Below are 19,010 nucleotides of genomic sequence, written 5' to 3'. Positions count from 1 at the left end.
ACTTGAAAACAGTCAACAAGTATACCACCTCCTCAAAACCCATGATCTAAAAGCATAAGGCACAAGTGAAATATATAACAGCGAAAATGCCAATTCAGGATTGGTATATTTCGAAGAAACTGCAGAAAAAGGGAAGCAAAACAAACAAGCACAACTGTGAATGTGTTTGTTTGACGGAGATCCTTGAACTCGTTTTTTAACTCCAACCTTGTTGTGGAAGACACATTATGAATTATTGTGTGGTAAGATTTTGACACATTTCCAAGTGTATCCTTGTAATATATTTCAGGCATTCTACCATCCTTTCTGAATAAAAGGCATTTGGATGATTTCTTATTCATAACCTAATTTTTGTTATATTTTGTTCATACATCTTGAAAAAGTTTAAGCAAAGACTTTCAGGGTGTTAAGTTATAGCATCATCATTGTGAGTGAAAGCAGTAGTTTGCAAACAATTGATTTGTTTTCAGAGAAAAATTGAAGTGCAAATGGAATATTATTCAGCGGGGAATAGACTGACATTGAATGGTGTTTCTTGAAGAAGCAAGACTTTTCAGACGTGCAATGCAGCTGAAGATAATCTTTACAGAGAGGGAAGGTCATCCCACCACTGGGGATGCCAGGAGGGTAAAAAGTCAAGTGGGCGTGGGCCAATGACAAGGACGGCACAAGAAATTAAGGGTCAAGCTGAAGTGTTACTATGCAGTAAGCTTTTACATTGGTCCACAGGGGAGAATAAATGTAGATGAATTGAAGAATCCTTTTGTGCCATACAACTTCAAATCTCACAATACAATAGTCCAGATCACTGAAAATTTAATTTGCAATGCATAATCCTGGTTATGTTTTTTTGCCAAAAATTTGAATTCACTTTACATTTGAAAGAACAAAAACTTTGCTGAAATCTTTTTCTAAATTTCTACTTTAACCATGGTCAAATAAGGAAAAAAAAACATGGCAGAGGTAAATGCAGCATAAAACCACCCCATTTTGCATATAAAGTGAGTGGGCACCTCTCAGTTGTACAAAGATCAGTGTGAAATGCAGCTGCTGTCTGTCTGAGAGAGAGCTGACAGGATTTTAGAGCGTGGAGAATAGAAATAAGAAGTGCCATTGGAAATGGCTGCTTCCTTCCTGGAGTTATTGGTGTCTTGTGTCTGCCTCTGATTACCTTTCCAGCCCCCATTTTACCAGTTCCACTCCTGTTTACTGCCCATTTGTATTTTCAAGGATCTTCTGGGACAAATCTCTTTGATTTGTTCAAAACAATTTGGATGGACAAGTGTGCCGGTGAATGGAGCGGCTCTCTGAAGAAACACCAAAATATCATAAAACCAATCTTTTTTTTGTGTGACTTCATTTGTTTCATTGTCCTTGTGTCAGATGATACAGCTTTTAAAGTAGATCTACAGTAAGGCTGCTAAAAGGCAGAAAATAATGTTTAGTGAAGGTTAAGAAAGTGAACAGTAAGGCTGCACAATGTTAAAAAAAACCTGTCACTTCAATATGTTTTACTAGGATACATATTGCAATGATAATTTTTAAAAAAACCTGGAAATTATATCCGGTATGTGTAGTGTGTTATTGGTGAAAATATATTGAAATTAACCTTTTTTAAGGGTGGGGTGAAGGAGGGGGACTTGGTCAGAATAATTAAAACAAGAAACCTCCTCCCTCCTGACACTCTTGGTTCAGTCCTTTCATTGAGTCTCTTACACTGAACTGGAGATAGAAGAAGTGGAGGAGCACGTTTCAAGGTGCACTTGGTGCACGCAGTTGTGTAACTTACACAATGTGTGCTTATCTTAAGGATGTTTAAAGTTGCATTTATTCTGTGTGACTGGCATCACTTGACAGTGTTTCCCACACAATGACACTGTACCTGTGGCAAGGTGGTGGCACATATTGAAATGCATTCCCCTACTACTCCTCAATATTATGTCTTGCAACCTGGGTTCATTAGGTTATAAGGTATAAGGTTTTAGTCTGTGTTCACAAATGCTTTAATTAGCTTTATCCCCCCAAAACACATACACACAGTGAACTACAGCTGTCCTTTCTGTATACACACTGGTGTCCTGCCCCTTGTCTTATGGTATCCCTTTTCTTTGTGTGTCTCTCCTTTTGACAAAAGTAATCAGCAGCAGGTTTCATAAAGACGTCCAAATAACAACTCACTCTTTAAAGTATTTCACTCAATACTCAATAGGTATTATACATGTATGGCAGAGGCTTGTTAACAGCATAGCATTTCAGCATGATCCAGAAGTAAAATATTGCAGAATGACATTGGAAGCAACAAGCTTCAGATGACTTTTAAACAGCTGCAGGAAAAGGTTAATATTTAACATGAGACGTTGCACTGCAATCAGTGTATTAACACAAATGACATACCAAAGGACCTCGCTCTCTGATCACCTGCAGAGCATGTCAGGTGCTGCAGGTTGGCAGAGATTTTTGAAAATCTTATACAGATAAAAATAGACAAATAGATAAATGTGGTAATGGTTGCCATTATAGTTAGGCAGCTGAAAAAGTAACTGGACTATTTGTGGAAACAAAGCTTTGGTATAAAGCTCCCTGTCTATTACTGCCTTGAACTCATGCACTTCATATTCTCTAAAAGTACACGCCCCACACATATGGAAGCATATGGCGCTCTTATGGCCACACAGCATGAATCAGGACCTTAATGAAGCGCTACCTATAATACACTCACTGATAAATCCTCTGCCTGCCTCAAACATCAAGCCAACATTAGCCTCTTTGTATGGGGTGTGTGCTTTAATCGCTAGACCAACTGGCGATCACCCATTTCTAATGACGTGCAAAGTTGTGTTAGGTTCACCTGACTATCCCCCTGACAAGAACTTTGAATAAAACAAAAATGTACAGTCTTCTTCTGCGAGTGATTCTGCTTTACACGTCCACAAACACCCCGTCTTTTACCAAATCCACAAAACTCCCACACTGGAAATTGGTGTGTTTTTTGGGGGGGGCTATTTGTATGTGAGTTGCTGTGTCCCACTGGGATGGGTAACTCTGATTGTCATCGCAGCATGAATACATGCCAGGCTTTTGCACACACAAGGCCAAATAATTCCCAAGCTTCATCAGCAAAATTACTTCTCCTCCAGATCACACATTCAAAAGGGAAAAGAGCAGAGGACACTTGGAGAGGACCAGCGCAGGTGGCGTGGAAAGTATCTGTACTCTTTTGCACTAACCTTTGCATGAGAGAGGACTCTTACTCTCAATTATTTTCATGAATTTTTCATCTCTCACATAAGCACCTCACTTCAAACAGCTAGAAAGCACCACTAAAACTGTACAGCCCACAGGCAACCATCAGTCGTCAAACAACCTCTGCGCTCTCAGTAGATCTGTCTTGAAGCAGTAAACGCAGATCATCACAAGGGGGGGGGTGACAGGGTCAATTCAAGGAGAAGAACATTATGGGGGAATACAGATATTCTAATACCATTCATTAAAAGCCTTGTTTTGTATAATTCATGCAATTTTGTTTGAAAGCTACACACTTCAAACAGCTCATGATTTGGACAAATTAGAAAATTATAAAACAAGATAAAAAGTAGATCATTAGCTTTTGGGTAAGTGTTGCGAATGATATGATCTCATCTTTTTCTGACAGCTGCTGAGGGATCTGTTAATCATTCATGTCCTTCTTGAAAGCTTATCTCTCTCCCTTGTCTTGAACTGTCTTACAATTTCCCTTAAGCATGAAGACATCAGGGAATCTGAGTGCCTTCAGGTAAGAAAACAATTTCTGTTTAATTTGCGTTTTGAAGACTGCTGGAGAGGGTCAAACTAGCCTCCCAGGGATTCTTCTCATGCGGCTTTAACAGATGAAGGCAGCCATATGTTTTTCCTCTCTGTCAGCACTTGACAGAAACCCCCTAAGAGAATGTTGTTAACAACAGGTGAAGGGGGGCCTCGGGGAATAGCCTTATTGGCACAACAGAATGATCAATTTGACTGCAGCATCAGTATGTGGATCTGCTCTTTGGTGGGTTGATAGTGTTTGTGACTCAGGACAGAAAAAAAGTGTGGTATAAGATTGATTCTACTGCCAGTTAAACCCTGTCTTTTATGAAAGAGCATACAACGTCAGACAACATGCAGACACAGATTGGCACATTTAATTTTCCTGGTGCTGAAGAGATTAAAAAAAAGGAAACACCAACTGTGATTATGGATGGCAACATCAAGGATGTTTAATACAGGTCCTTGAAGTCCATACAAAATGGCATGTCTGCTTATAACAGCGGGCAGCAAATGCCAGGTACAGAATTTGTGAATGTTGCATCACTTCCCACTGTACCATACTGAATCTGGTTTGATCAGACCTGCAACAGCACCATGGAACCATTTGAGATTAATTAAATGTGGGTTGAAGGACGAAATGCACAAACATAAATGTGAAATGTAGGCACAGCTATGTACACACCAAATGGAACCACAAGCAATAAATAGCAAGCGACCAGAAAAAACATATATGCAATAGGGGAAAATGACTGCAGTAGAGTTGAACATGGTAGAAAATGGAATGCACTACCCTTGCTGGCTAGCAGCTGCCTTACTGCTGTATTTGGAATAAACGAAAGAAGCTTGCCCCCCGAACAAAGATAAGAAACCTCTCATCCAAGTTATGCCCCTTTGTCCACCTGACAAGTTACATAACCCACCACAAGGCTCTAAGTGGTGCAACCCAAACAGTGTTGCCACCTTTGATGGATGAAGCGTCAGTTTTCTTTGATCTTCCAGTTGTTAACAACACCAATACTAACTACTGACCCATCGCAATTAATGACCTCAACAGCACACACAGCATAGCCAACTTCAACAGACCCAGGCTCCATTCATCTGAGCTTTCGGATAGCCAACATTAGCCTACAGCACACAGCACATGAGAGAATGAGCCTACTTTTAGCTTTTGCCGCTAATGTACAGTGTTTGCTGCAAGACAAACATATGTGACCTGCAGCAAATTGGTCAATGAGTTCATCGAAGTCATCAGATTTGTCAAGATCTTTGGTCCTTCTCCAACTGATGGCTAATATTTAGAGATCCACAGATAGCTCAGCTGATATTCTATTTCATCATATAATAGTGTTGGGACATTAACAACAGGTTTATTCAGCCAAATGGTTATTGAATTAACAAAATACTGCTGGTGGCAAGTCTGTGCTTAATCCTCAGTGAAGTTTGCGAATGCCCACTGAAAAATCACTGGTCATTTGCAAACCTTATGATTACTGTACATTTTTATTGATTGCATTAATGACCAGATGATCAGCAGATGCTAGCTCTAACCTAGATGTCTGCAGATGTTAAGGTTGGGCTTTGGAGGCACTGAATACTCTCCAGCATTGTGGGGTGCAAAACAAACTGTCTGTCAATCAATGTACCCAGAGGTCTTGCTTCAGTTGCCTGATGACCAATTAAGCGGTTGCTCACATTTCCGAGAATTGCTCAAATAGAAGAGGGGCTCTTTTAATCACACACGTGGCAGGTTATTAGCAGACTCAAAACATTTCTGATCAACTTTTGATCTGATCTCACGTTCATGGTGCTTCTATGATATTTTATGGACACCATTGATGCACCAACATTTGTGTTGTGCCCACCACTGCTTTTGCACCTTTAGACAACTAATGCCCAAGAACTTCGGGAATGCACTTCTTTTTTGTCTATGTTAGACTAAGCCAAAGAATAACCATAGCCTAAAGTAATTATTGTGAATGTCATAGTGCATGTACTTTGCATTGCCAGGTACCATATCTAACTCTCTTGAGAAAACAACTGTAAACCTTCCCAACAAATTGAGCAGTGTTAGGAGTATATACAGTATGTGGTCTGCCTGTCCCCCAACCTCTTTCACACATTTTCAAATTCAGTAACTCAATGACTACTGTGTTGCACCTTTTTCATTTTGATAAACTGTTTTTTTAGCTGCTAGTGCAACATAAAGGAGTTAGATTATTCTGCCATAGCTTCTTCTTTCCTCTCTTTGTCACCCTAACTGTCCTGCATGTTTTGCATCGCATCTGGATGTGCTCTCCAATGGTTGACACAAGCTTTAAACCACTAAAAAGAACAATTTCTACCTATTTGATTTGACACTAAAAGGAACCTCAAGAGGTAGACTAGAATTTGCAAGATGCTAATGTTATCTCCCAGGTGCAATCCAAGTAAATAACCAACATGTTTTTTAGTCTTTGTTTACTTTTTATTAAACATATAGTTTTGCATATTTCCTTTTCAACACTCTACCAGACAAAGAGTCAGACAGAGCTAGAAAAACATTTCGTGTTGCAATATGTCTGAAAGAAACACACTTTTTAAAGTTCAACTTGTTAAAGTGTAGTTCATTAAAATGTCTGGATGTCACCATTCTTGCAACATGATTGCAATACTGGCTCTGTCATAGGGGGGAGACTTATCTGTAGAGGATTTGTGGTTGCTAGCAGTAAATGTGTGTTGGGCCATTATTCCGAATACCGCTCAGAGCAGAAACCATCCAAAAGGAAAGAATTGATCAGAAGCCAATTCACAGAAAGAGCCTTCAGATGTGTATGCAAGTGTGAATGAGTAAATGAAATATAACTGCATCCAAGCTATGTTTTCTGAAAGCGTCTCGGCTGTGAGAGCCTATGGGTGAAAGGACCAGTTCAGCTGCTTCGCTTACACCCCTCTAGCCCCTCTAACTGTAATGTGTGACGGTGTGTCACATACTGCTGTTAGCTTTGGCAGGGAATGCTAGCAAGACTAATTGAGGTGAATACATTGTAATTTGCACTGAAGTCTAGACATAGCCAGTCTTTGCCCTAAAAGAGATTTTTGACACACTTCAATGGTAAGTTGTTTACAACAAGAAAATCAAAACAAATTCAGCATCTCAGTTTGTTACTCAGATATATCAATGATCTGAGTAGGAAAGATGCTATAATTATGACTTGTTGTACTTATTTTCTGCCTGAATGTTTTCTGTACAAACAGCGAAGGCGTATGCAGAGGCAGAAAAGCACCGAAACACACGAAAAAGCGCAGAACAGCGAGTGCAAGTACCAATTCAAAATTAGTTTATATCACAAAGTGACAACACATACTGGTGTCTCTTGTTGTTGAAGCAGTTCAAGGTGAAGTGGTTAGTACAAACAAGCAAAGTACCGTATCGGCTTGAATATAATAATGTATTTATCCAGGAATGCATCTGATAAAAGTGAGATCATCATTTTTGGAATTTGGTGATTAATTTGCAATAATCGGGACAATAGATGGCACCACTTTGCAGCGAGTGTACCCCTCATGAATACAGATATGAGTTATTTTTTGCAGCCAACATCAGAGCAGTTGGCGTGTGTTCTAGGCTTTGACATCTTGACTCTAGGACACTGAAGCAAAACCACAACAGTGTAGGAGGAAGAAGAACTCCTTGAGGTGTGGGAGTGGTTATGCATGCTATGCGTCATCACAGGAGCCAATTCAATTCTGCTCTTAGAAGCTGTGGTTTTCCAGTAGGTGGGATACAGAACAATGCAGAGGCTGTTTTGCACCCACATTTTAAGGTTAGTAGACTGGAGAATGACTAAAGTATACTTGTATATGCAAAGGAAGCTGTGTTTTTCATTATATGGGACTTTCAATGGCTTCTTCACGTCATAGTCCATAGACCAGTGCTATTTTGAATTTAATATCCTTCAGGCAATTTAATTAATGTGTAATGCAGCAGTTGCATGGTGCCAGGGAGCTATGGAGGATTTCATGTTCTAACCATTGTCTCTGAATAGTATGGACACTGTGCCTTCATTTCAACACAGTGGGCCTCATTTATCAATCTGGTGTACAAACCGCCGAAGATTTGGGTGCAGATATCAGCTTTCGACAATGTTCACGTGTCATTTATGAAACGTGCGTATCTGGGTCAATCAAGGCGTATGCCTGATCAAGTGTTGATAAATGTGGCGGCTGAAAACAATCGTCATTTAAATATCACGCCCCTAATTATTCACGGTTCAGCCAGGATCCTCCACAGAATTTCGACATGGAGGGACGCTCTACGGCAAAAAAAAACAGGAAACTTGTCTGAGCTGGAGATCGACACCATATCAACGGAGGTAGATAAATACGACTGTGTTGTTTGGCAGCTAGAAAAGAGGTATTACGGGAGTCAGAAAACCACGTCTGGATGAAAATAAACACAGCTGGCAACAGCGTTGGTTTGAAATCTGAACTCAAGCTGAAGTTCAAACGTTTGATTTATGAATTCTTCAATAAAAAAATGTATTATTCATCCGTGATATCACCTGTGTCCGATGCAGTTGATGGCAAATATTCAATATCGTAGACCGCACACTGGTTAACATACCAACTGTTTTCAATTAACTCCAACTTTGGTCATCTTGTAACACGTAGCCTGGGCACATGTATAGCTTATGCGCAATTTGAAGCAGAACAGAGTGGTACATTAATTATGATTAAATGTTCTTCGCTATTAAATGGTCAGCTGCCACACACAGTCCATTCACTCAACAAAATAGTCAGGAGTAAAACAACTGTCTTCATGGTTAATCCTGTCATCAATCACATCTTTCTAAAAAAAAAAGTATGATTAACAGCTCTGTGGACAAATGTGGCCCTTGCCTTGTTCTAAAAGATCCCTGTTGGCTACGTTTTTTATTTAGAATGAGAAGATCTTTATACACAGTCACTGCTTGGAACCATGTAATGTTACCCAGACTATTGACAGTTAAGTCGTCAAAAACTTCTGAGTTCATGTCATAGTCTAAACATGGCTTGCCTTCAAAGCAAAGGCTTTCAGTTTTACAGCTTCTTTTTTTTTAAGCTTGATAAACATGTTTATATTTAATAGTTAGTTTGAAACATGATCACGAAACAGTTAAGGTACAAGCCACCTGGGACTTGGGGAGAGCAAGGTTTCAGTCTGACTGTGTGGCACCCTGATTACATGTGTGGATAGGTAGGCCCTAGGGGGAGCCACTGCTAATTGGCCGGGTGGTTAGCTCTGAGGTCAATTGTGGGCCAGGTCTCCAGGTCATCAAGGAGGCTGGTGCTGAGCACAGAGCAGTGTTTGTGCTCCCTGGGGGGGCCGGTTGCAGTTGTGCTCCTCCATCAGTTAAGTATTGATCTGACAGAGAGGAGTCAGCCTGAGCATCAGGGTCCGAGAGTAGACTGACTGAGGAGGAAAAAAAGACAGTTTTTGCTTCCTTTTTAACAATCCCTTAAATTGATATATATTTCCATGATCAACTTTATTTAATGAAGAAACAGGAATGATAACCATCCTGTGAAGTCCTAACCTCTCAAACATATTCTCTCAACAGTGAACAGTTTCATCCTCTCAAAAGAATCTCATGCTCTCTTTATGTAAGTAGGACAGCTTAATAGTTTTTCATGGTGATTCATTCGAATCAGTATCTAGAACAAACCACACTTTCTATACTCTTTTAAGGTTTAGTATATCCTTTAAGAGTAAATATGACGAATAAAATCCCCCCTCTGTCTTCCTATAGGGATTTAGGGACTGATACATTGAAGGCCCATTATAATGCATCCCAAAAGGAACTGAAAAAAAGGGGCCCCTAGGGTTTGAAAAAATCAATGAGAATGAATGCTGGCAGTTTGCTGACCCGCCCAATCAATTATCAAACAGGGAGCAGCTCTGCTGTCATAAAAAGAGGTGTGTGTGCATTTTTTTTTCTTGCAGTCATTTCTTTGATGACAAAATATAAGAATATCATTTAAGTGGGCTTGAATGGATTTTATTAATCAAAAGCAGTGCACTGTTTTAAAAAAAATAAACTCAAAATAGTGTAGCCAAGCCTTTCTAATCTGTATGCCGACTCTAGTTTAAAAGTACAGTGTGTAGAAATGGGAATGTTATGAAGATTATAAAGATATTGCGATCCCCCCTCCAGTCGGTGAAGTGTCGTTGGCCATCGAGAAATAGTAAATCCAGCGATGGACGCATGATAAGTATGATCCTCCAATTGTCAAGATAAAAAATATGTAGCAATAATACTAAAAAGAATTAATGCACAAACGCTGCTTCATTCTTCTTCCTCTTATCCCTACAGTTGGCCTATTTTCATCAAACTAAAAAACCCACATGGCGTATAGTTTGTCCATTCTCTGCTAATGTAGAAACATGGTGGTGCAGGATGGCGGTTCAGTCGAAGAAGAACCACTCCTTATATTAAAGGCTCATTGTAAATAAAGCTCCCTCCAATACTGCAAAGTTACAAGATCTTGGTTAAAAAACGGGGTACTTTATTCTCTGGTAGACCTGTGAGAACTGGGTGGAAAAGAGAGCAAACAATAAACAACCATTTGAATCAATTGGCTGTTGTCACAAATGTAGCCTCAATGCTAAACAACACAACCTTTAAGACGCAAGTACATTACACACAACACAAAACATACCTTGTAGGCTGCTTGTAATTAAAGGGGCTTGATATTGGCTAATCTTCTTTTTCTCTTGTCTTCCTTAGTAAACTCAAAAACGTATGAGTGGTTAAATTGACACGTTGCTCTTTTTAGCGATCTTTCTGGATCTTCTGTAGCGCGCTCATCTGAGGTGTTCTATTTTTAGAAGTCGTATGAAACTAATTAGCTAACATTAGTGTGACTTCATACAACAATAGGATACAACAAACAAATAGATGGACAACCAAAACTTACAATGTAACGATGATGAGACGGACAACCAAAGCTTACAATGCAATGAAGATGAGAGGCAGTTACAGTACATTAACAAACTCAGGTGATTGAACATTATATTCCATTTCTACTAAGTCTGTTCTGCTGAATGCCCGCTAAATTCTACACACTGCACCTTTAAATATTGTGACTCAAAGTTGCCTGACAGTATCATCACATTGATACATTTTTTGATTGATATTTTATTGTAAGAATTCGTTTTTTTGCATCAAAATAGTTGTGAGGCAAGGGGGGTTAAGTATCCAATGAACCCAGTTTGACATGAAACCTGCAATAGTTGTTCCTAGAAGCAGTTCATGACAATACATGTTCTGAATAAGGGGTTGTAAATTCTGTTAGCTCCATAATCATTAATAGTGCAGTATTATCTCATTGCTTATCTCAACTGTTAGTAGTTTTCAGGCAAACTTTGATGTTCCAATGGGCCCTCACTTGTTGATCAATCAGATATCTTCTCAGGTTTTCAAGATCCTCTTATACAACATTAGAATAAGAGAGATCATGCTTCAAATAGCAGCCTGTATGTTGTAAGGCCCCTGTAAAAGCCTTTCAGTGTCATCTTTTCCTTGGCTGGATTTTCATGGACATTTTTTTCTGTGCAATTTTCTGGCAATATCACAACAAATGATGTCCCCATTCTTAATTCTGCCAAAGCTCTGATTGGATATGGTTATTTTTTCCTTACCAGCAAAGCAGCTGCGAATTAGCACAACACCTGACCTATTTAAGTTTGCTGAAAAAATCAGGACGTGCAGGCAGCCATTCAGAGGTTCACAACTAGGTTAGCAGCTTAGCTTTGTTAACAACTGTTAGTTAGTTTGTTCCTCGGCTGAACTTCAGCTATCAATGTTCACATTGTTAGAGATGTTGAAGATAGTGTCTTTTGTGTGTTTTCATTCTCCAAATTATTGCACCATGGCTGTCAATAACAGAAAAATAGGCTGCAAATTACGACGTACTTTCTCTAAATACAAATTAGTGTGCCACATTGACCATGTTTAACAGCTACACACTTTGAACACAAAGAGAGGCTTGCCAGCTGTTTGATAAGCCAGGTAGAAAATGAGCTCTAATCTGCATTTTGAAGACATGTTGTACTTCTAGACAAACATGTTTGGCTTTTGGATGTGGTAAAAGCCTCAATTCTACAATTGTCAGCTGATCACCCATGAATGCTCACTTATCATCTTACTGTGGGCCTGTGTGTGTGTCTCAGCTGGAAGCATGTTCTTGGACACTGATAATCCTTTTGATTTGACAAGAATAGACGACAGCATGTCTTTGCACTGCATGAAAGGATCCAGCAAATATTGAACAAAGCTGGTGACACCAAAGTCATGTGGTGGAGTAAGAGTTCGACTTCGTCATGGTCAGATCAATGTGTTGTTGACCCAACATTGATTCTGTTTTCTGCGACACAATAACTAAGACACATTAGTGTTTTTTGAAAGGCAGCTTCCTGTGGTTTTCTACACCATCCCCATGTTGGAGTTCAATTGGATTGGTGGCAGTAAATGAAGTATAGCCACTGATAAGGAAATGATTCTCTGTCTGTTTGTGTTGTCCCTTTGATGAACTCAAAAGCAATCTGCCGTTGTCCATCCTTCTTCCCAATGTGGGCAGGCAGAGACTCGATTAACAAGATGAGGCTGCATGGGTGTAAGCAGGTCAAAGTGTAAATAAATGACCTAATACAGACTAAACTTGTGTTTCCATTCCCAGATAGATGATTTGTGTTGCTGTTGTTGTGCAGCATTATTGTGGCCATTTGTCTGCAGGAGAGTAAGACAGAGCTCCATGTTTATGCAGGTCAGATGATAGATTTAGCTTCTAATAGTCTTGGAGAAGCTCATCTTGTGTGCTGCGGCCTTTGTATCTAACTCATTATAGAGACAAGATTGTTAAATACATCATTTTTGCCATGGAGACATTATTGGACATGAAAAAAACAATCTGATGTCTGTTACATTCACTAGTTTTACAAGGATCTATGTTCAATTAATTCAGTTTCTATCTTCCTTTTCACTATCTATTACAAAGATAAGATGCTTTTTAGAGTATGCAATCTTTGAAATGTATGAGTTATACTTATATTCCTTTCTTTGTTAGAGAAGAGATGTTCTGACATTAAAAAAAATGCGTGCTTTATCATTCCTGAGTGAGTTATATTGCTCCTGATATGTCTGTAGTTTTATTTCCTTATTACATTGGTTTCATATATTAGCCTGGCAGGCACATTTTTTGAATAATTTCATCATGTAACAGATTAAAACTTCCTTCAGACTGTTAGAATTAGCCTGTTTAAATGGAAACTTTAACACAGTAGAAAGATGATTTAGTTGAAAAACAAACCCGATCATCAACGACAAAACACATAATTTTAGTATTTGGTTATTTTTGATGTATGTGATCACTGCCAGGCAGGTGCCAGATGGAGTGGGTTACAACCATAGACAGAATAATAAATGGACGTAGTCTCCATGACAACACCCATCTGTTTCTGAAGCGTTGTTTTGAATCCTATCATTGGTGGGGGCCTTATTGGGAATGCAGAACTCAACTTAACTTCTGTCAAGCTAGTGGGAGTCAAAGAGGTAGAATTGAGGCAGGCTTTTAGCCTCCTTGCTACCAGCCACAGAGCTCCCGCCTGTCAGTCAAATCAGATGTGCTTCTAATTCTCGTAATCTTATTACCTTATAAACTGCTGTGGTAAGGAAAAATTCACCCCCCGTACAGTGTGTGCCATTAAAAAAATTTGATATTTAGACTAACATAATTTTTTTGTACCAGGCTGTAAACATGTTTATATTTGCAGTAAAGATACTCTTGGTGTGTAAGTAGTTTCCCATACTTCTGGAGTCAGCCTCAAGTGGACACTGGAGGGACTGCAGTTTTTAGCACTTCAGCATTAGCTTCATTTATTGTGGTAAGAGGTTGCCGATTTCTTCAAGCACAATGTAGATAACAGCCTTTGTTGATATTTCCCACAGCTAAAATTACAGTGAGGGACACAATGGGATTTTAAAAGAAAGCAGGTGGGACTTTTTTTTATTAGTAAACACTACACTGCTTTGTCAACAGGGGATTCCAAAACTGACGCCAACCTAAAGTTCCTCAGAGGAGCTTTAAATGCTTCAGGAAGATGTCAATGACCATTTCAATGTGAAAATATCAGTGGTGACCAGTGATGAGATTCCAGAGTATGCTAAAGAGTCTGGGAGGAAAAAAATGGAGTTATTGAATAAAATGAAACATCCTCATCATCTTTGTCTGTATTCATGTTATTTTTTGCAGACTAAGATTGAATAGTTCCATGTCATACTTGAGAGTGAAGTGGATGTATGAGAAGTGCTCCTGTGAAACAATTCAAAGGCTTTCTCTTTAAATCAGATTTACCCTCCCATTGTTTTGGTTCTCCAAGAGCTCAACAATTTATGTACCTTACGTACCTTACAATTATTTTTTGTTGTTGTTTTGTTTTGTTTTTGGGTCTTTTTTCCTTTATTTGATAGGACAGCTGAAGAGACACAGGAAATGTGGGGAGTAGAGAGTGGGGGAAAATATGCAGGAAATGGTCGACCGGCCAGGAATCGAAACCGGCAACTCCTGCGATGAGGACTGTAGCCTCTGCATGTGGGGCGCTTAGACCGCTAGGCCACCAGCGCCACTGTACCTTACCATTTAAACTTTTTTTATGATTTAGTTTTTCCACTTTTTAGTTTGCTACAAACTTGAGTAATGCAAATAATGAAGATGGTATACTCTAGCTACGTTTGGGATCAGTTTAACTGCAGTAAGGTTGTACTCTCGATTAGATCCCTTATAAAATAAATTCTCATAACAGAAATCCAAATAGATTTATTAATAGTGAAAGATTGAGGGCAGTTTCACATTCAGTCCGTAACATCTCCTGTATCCTTTTATGTAGCTCCTGTGAGGCCTTAAAATGAAAGGAAGTCTTCAATCTGAAAAGCTTGTTGGTTGATCTGGCCTGCAGTCTTTGAGGTTTTATATTATATTATATATGGATAGTTTTTTTTCCTGGCCCCTAAAACTGGTACTCTACAGGTTAATTATACTTGCAGCATCCTATTACAATCATGAACATGATCCTATCCATATTTAACCAAATTAATAAACAGATATGTGAAATATCCATAAGCTTTCAGTTTGAATAAGTCGGCTCACTAATTTAAGTCACTTAAACATGAGCTTTGAGTTTATCATATTATCCTCTTCAGATTCAATGTGTCAGCTTTCCAAGTCACCTGAGCACACTCTCATGATGAATAGAGAGGGATCTCTGCAATGCTGCACTGATATGAACTAAATAAAATGTCTCACAAAACTCATGCTTCCCAACACATCAGGACTGATACTATTTATACTATACCTGTATTCACCCATTAATATAAAGTAAAATTACTTTTCTATTCTATTTCTTTATTGTCTATTTGACCTTTTGCTGATATAATTGAAAAGGGGGTATTTAGGGGCATGAATAGTGTCTATTGGAAGTTTTCTTAAACACTCATTTCTTCCACACAAAGAAAGGAAAAAAAATGATCGAAAAGAAAAACATTTCGTCATCTCTTCAGCTGTTAAAAGCAGGGGCTACTTTAATAGGTGGCTGTAAACCTGATAACCTGGTGACTTTTGTCGTCAAAGAGAGTCCAATCTTTCAGCCACATGTATTTGGCAGCACATGAATAAACAGCACAGTTATATAAATAAATATATGAGACATTCCACGCCGTATAAAAGTTCTATCAGAAGCCTCAGACTGCAGCTTTCTTATTGCGAGGCACATTATGGCCGTCACATCTCTGGGATTACTGCAATTATTTATTTATTTACCTTTATAGAGAGCAGTCATCAATCCTCTGTGACAAACATACAGTGTAGTCAGCTCCTCTAAGGCTCCATGTCTAATGAAATGTACCATATACCTGTCCTCAGTTGCTTTCTTCCTCTACCAGTGGCCATTTGCAAGTGCTTGAAGGAGAGCAAAATCATTCAAAAATATACTTGAGCCATTTATAAATGTTTTCATGGCCCTTCATGGTTTTTCCCCTCCTCTGTGTGCATGACTCAAACGCAAGCATATTTACTGTCAGGCTTGAGATTAATCAGCTTTAGTGGCGCATAAATGCCAACATGCTGTTATCACTGTAAAGCTGATAGAGAACCAAGTAGCAGCAGTTGCTGTGTGGGCAGTTCAAATGTGAACTTACCTTGTAATACAATACTCCGTCACCGAACCAAGGCTTATGACTGATTCATCTTTTAGGTCAAAAGGAACAAATCCTCATGTTTAATGGAAACACTTAAAATCCTGCTGAGACAATGTTGCCTCTGCAAAGTGTTGCCCATTGCTGAAGCAATGGATACAGAGCCTGACCTCCTTGCATTGACTCACTGTCACAGGGCTAGAAGGAGCCCCAGGTGGGTAACTAACTCAGTGTCTTCCAAAATCTACCATCATGGAGGCAAAAGCACATTTGAATGAGACTATTTATTTTAAGGGCATTTGTCTGTCAGCCGAATAACTGATTCAATTAATCATGAAATTGTCCGGTGTTGACTGCAGCTGCAAGGTTTAACCTGTATCTATGACTGACTAGCACTTATAATGGAAATACTGTTTTTATTTTGTTATGTCTTAGCAGTTGATATATTCATTTGTTCTGTGTGCTATTATTCTCCAGTGGACATTAACATAATCGTCTCCAGTGGACATTAACATAAACACATCAATAAGACAACCTTGTAAGACCCAATGTTGCATTTTTTCAACCTCACCTTTAGCTGTTCTATGAAAACATCTGTTAATGCTCCCTTTTTTTCCTTAAACACTAAAAATAGTCACTCGTTCACAAGGCATGTGGATGGTTTTCAAAGCAATCAGTTCTGCTTCCTATTCTGATGCAACAGATTTGTCAAGGGTCAATTTATTTTTATATAATCTCAACAGTGTGTCAAACACAAAGGTAAGTATGGAAAAATTAATTATAGGTGCTTATTATGTCTTTTTTGCAACACTTAGCTTAATGGCTTTAAAATAGAAATACAATAAAATGAACTTTTGTGAGTGTAAATGTATGTATAACTAATTACAACTGATAAATATATTAGTGGTTGGTGATTAATATCCATGCTATTCTTAAACATGTAAAGAAGTTAAGAACCCCGCAAATTAACCCCCACCTGCTCTATGCAATGTATCAGACAATCCAAGTACAACAACTTATTTTAATTACACATATTTTTTTTTTTTGTGTGCATTAGTCTCTATTTTATTTTATGTTATTCTTATTTTCAATTTGTATTATTATTATTATCTTCCCGTCATATGTCTTGCCATTGTTTTATTTCTGCTTCTTTCTTTTTTTTCAAACGCTGTAAAGCACTTTGGGTTGCATTTGATTTGTATGAAAGGTGCTATATAAATAAAGCTTGATTGATTGTTTGATTGATTGATTGAACATCAAACTGAAAGTCCTGCTTCAGAGATCTATGGTTTAGCTCCTACATGTTATTGAATCAGGTGCATTATGTATTAATTACCCTTGATGTAACAACATTATGATTTTGAGTTAAGTCATATATAGTTTTGAATCGGTCTTTGTGGCTAATGCCGTCTCATATAAAAGCCAAAATTTCTGCAAACTTCCACAATTCATTGGCTTCCTCACCCCTGTATAGAAAGCATGTTACCAACAACACAGAAAGCGCCTGTGATAGTTCCTCATTCCTGAGGGCATGGGGCCATTAAACCTGTATGTTATTTTAAGTTGTGTTGGAGGTTAGAGTTAGAAGTAGGGCTATGACTACCTTTTGATTTAATCAAATTAAAAAAGATGGTTTAGGACTCACAGCTTTTCAGCTCGGGTAAAAATCAGACAACACCCAATAAAACATAGACAACCCTGTTTGATCTCATATTAACTGTGCCCCTACCCTATGTCTGTCACGCTTTGCCTTAAAGGGTAGAATTGTTTCCTCAGTCCACTAATTCTGTCCTGATATGGCCTCTTAATTCATGGGCTAGTCTTTTTGTAAACTGAAAGTTCAACTGCACCCTACAGCCATAAAAGATTATGGCTGCCCTGATTGCCCAGTCTATTTTGTATTTTTAGAGCTTTACATGCTTTTTTCCCCCCATGTGCATATCTCACCCCCATTGACCCCCCGCTCCCCTTTTTATTTTGTTGTCTTTTACCAGACTCCACTCCACTCCTCTCTTCTTTCAGTCAGCGAAGTCTGAGTTTTGATTATAGCATATGAACAGGCACTTGTTTAATCCAGATAAGAGATCAAAACAAACACTGCATAGCATCTAGTCTTATTAATCAGATGCCTATTACACCCTCGTAGCTAGTTCTATCGACACTGCGCTGTTCTCTCATTTGGGTTTCTGTAATCTCTGATTGCAAATCTACAGGCATTGTTTTCTCACTGCACCAGTTATAGGCCTTGATATCATCTGCAAATCATAACATACATTCATAGAAACATTAGAATATAATCATGTTTGCAGCTCTTATTCAATCGAAATGGGACTGCAAAACACACTTGTCTCTCAAACTCTTATGGTGATTAAAATGAAGAGGCTTTCTTATTTCTGATGAGTGATGTTATGGCTGCCTGTCAGATTGAATTGTGTCTGTGCGCTGTAAAGGGGAAATATCACTAATGACATCATAACCATGACATTTGAGACGGTCTGCATAATTGATTATTGTGAGTAGTGACCTGTAAATGATCATAACTTTTGTTTAGCTGAGAAACTTTGACTCCTTAATTACCTTAACATTTAAAAAACATAAATAAGAGGTCATATTAATTTGTCATTGTTGATATTAGCTTGATATACTTGAGAAGTTTTCCAAACAAGTCAACTGACCGTCAACTTTAGGTCAGTTTGTATTCATTCATGTTTTAGCCCTCATGTTCAAGTTTTGGTCACTTCTAGAAATCCCTGTGCCTCCCCATGGCCACTATGTATCCCATGAACTATACCTTTTGGGTAAAGTTGGACAGTTTGGACGTCGAGGAATAAGAACTGAGTTTCTTGGGGGACTGCATGATCCTCAAACATCAACAAATACATAGCCTGCGTCTGTATTTCTAGAGGAGGTGGTCTGTGAGTTTTTTACCCGATAACACTCCGCAGCCTTGTTGGTATTTTTTATTCATGCAGAGCTGCAGGAAACCAGAAAAATATGCAGTAAAGCCTGCTAAACCAT

The sequence above is a fragment of the Notolabrus celidotus genome, chromosome 6 (genome assembly GCF_009762535.1).
Source record: "Notolabrus celidotus isolate fNotCel1 chromosome 6, fNotCel1.pri, whole genome shotgun sequence".
NCBI classification, from domain to species: Eukaryota; Metazoa; Chordata; class Actinopteri; order Labriformes; family Labridae; genus Notolabrus; species Notolabrus celidotus.
The sequence above is the reverse complement of the archived record's forward strand: the minus strand, read 5'-3'. Positions refer to the sequence as shown.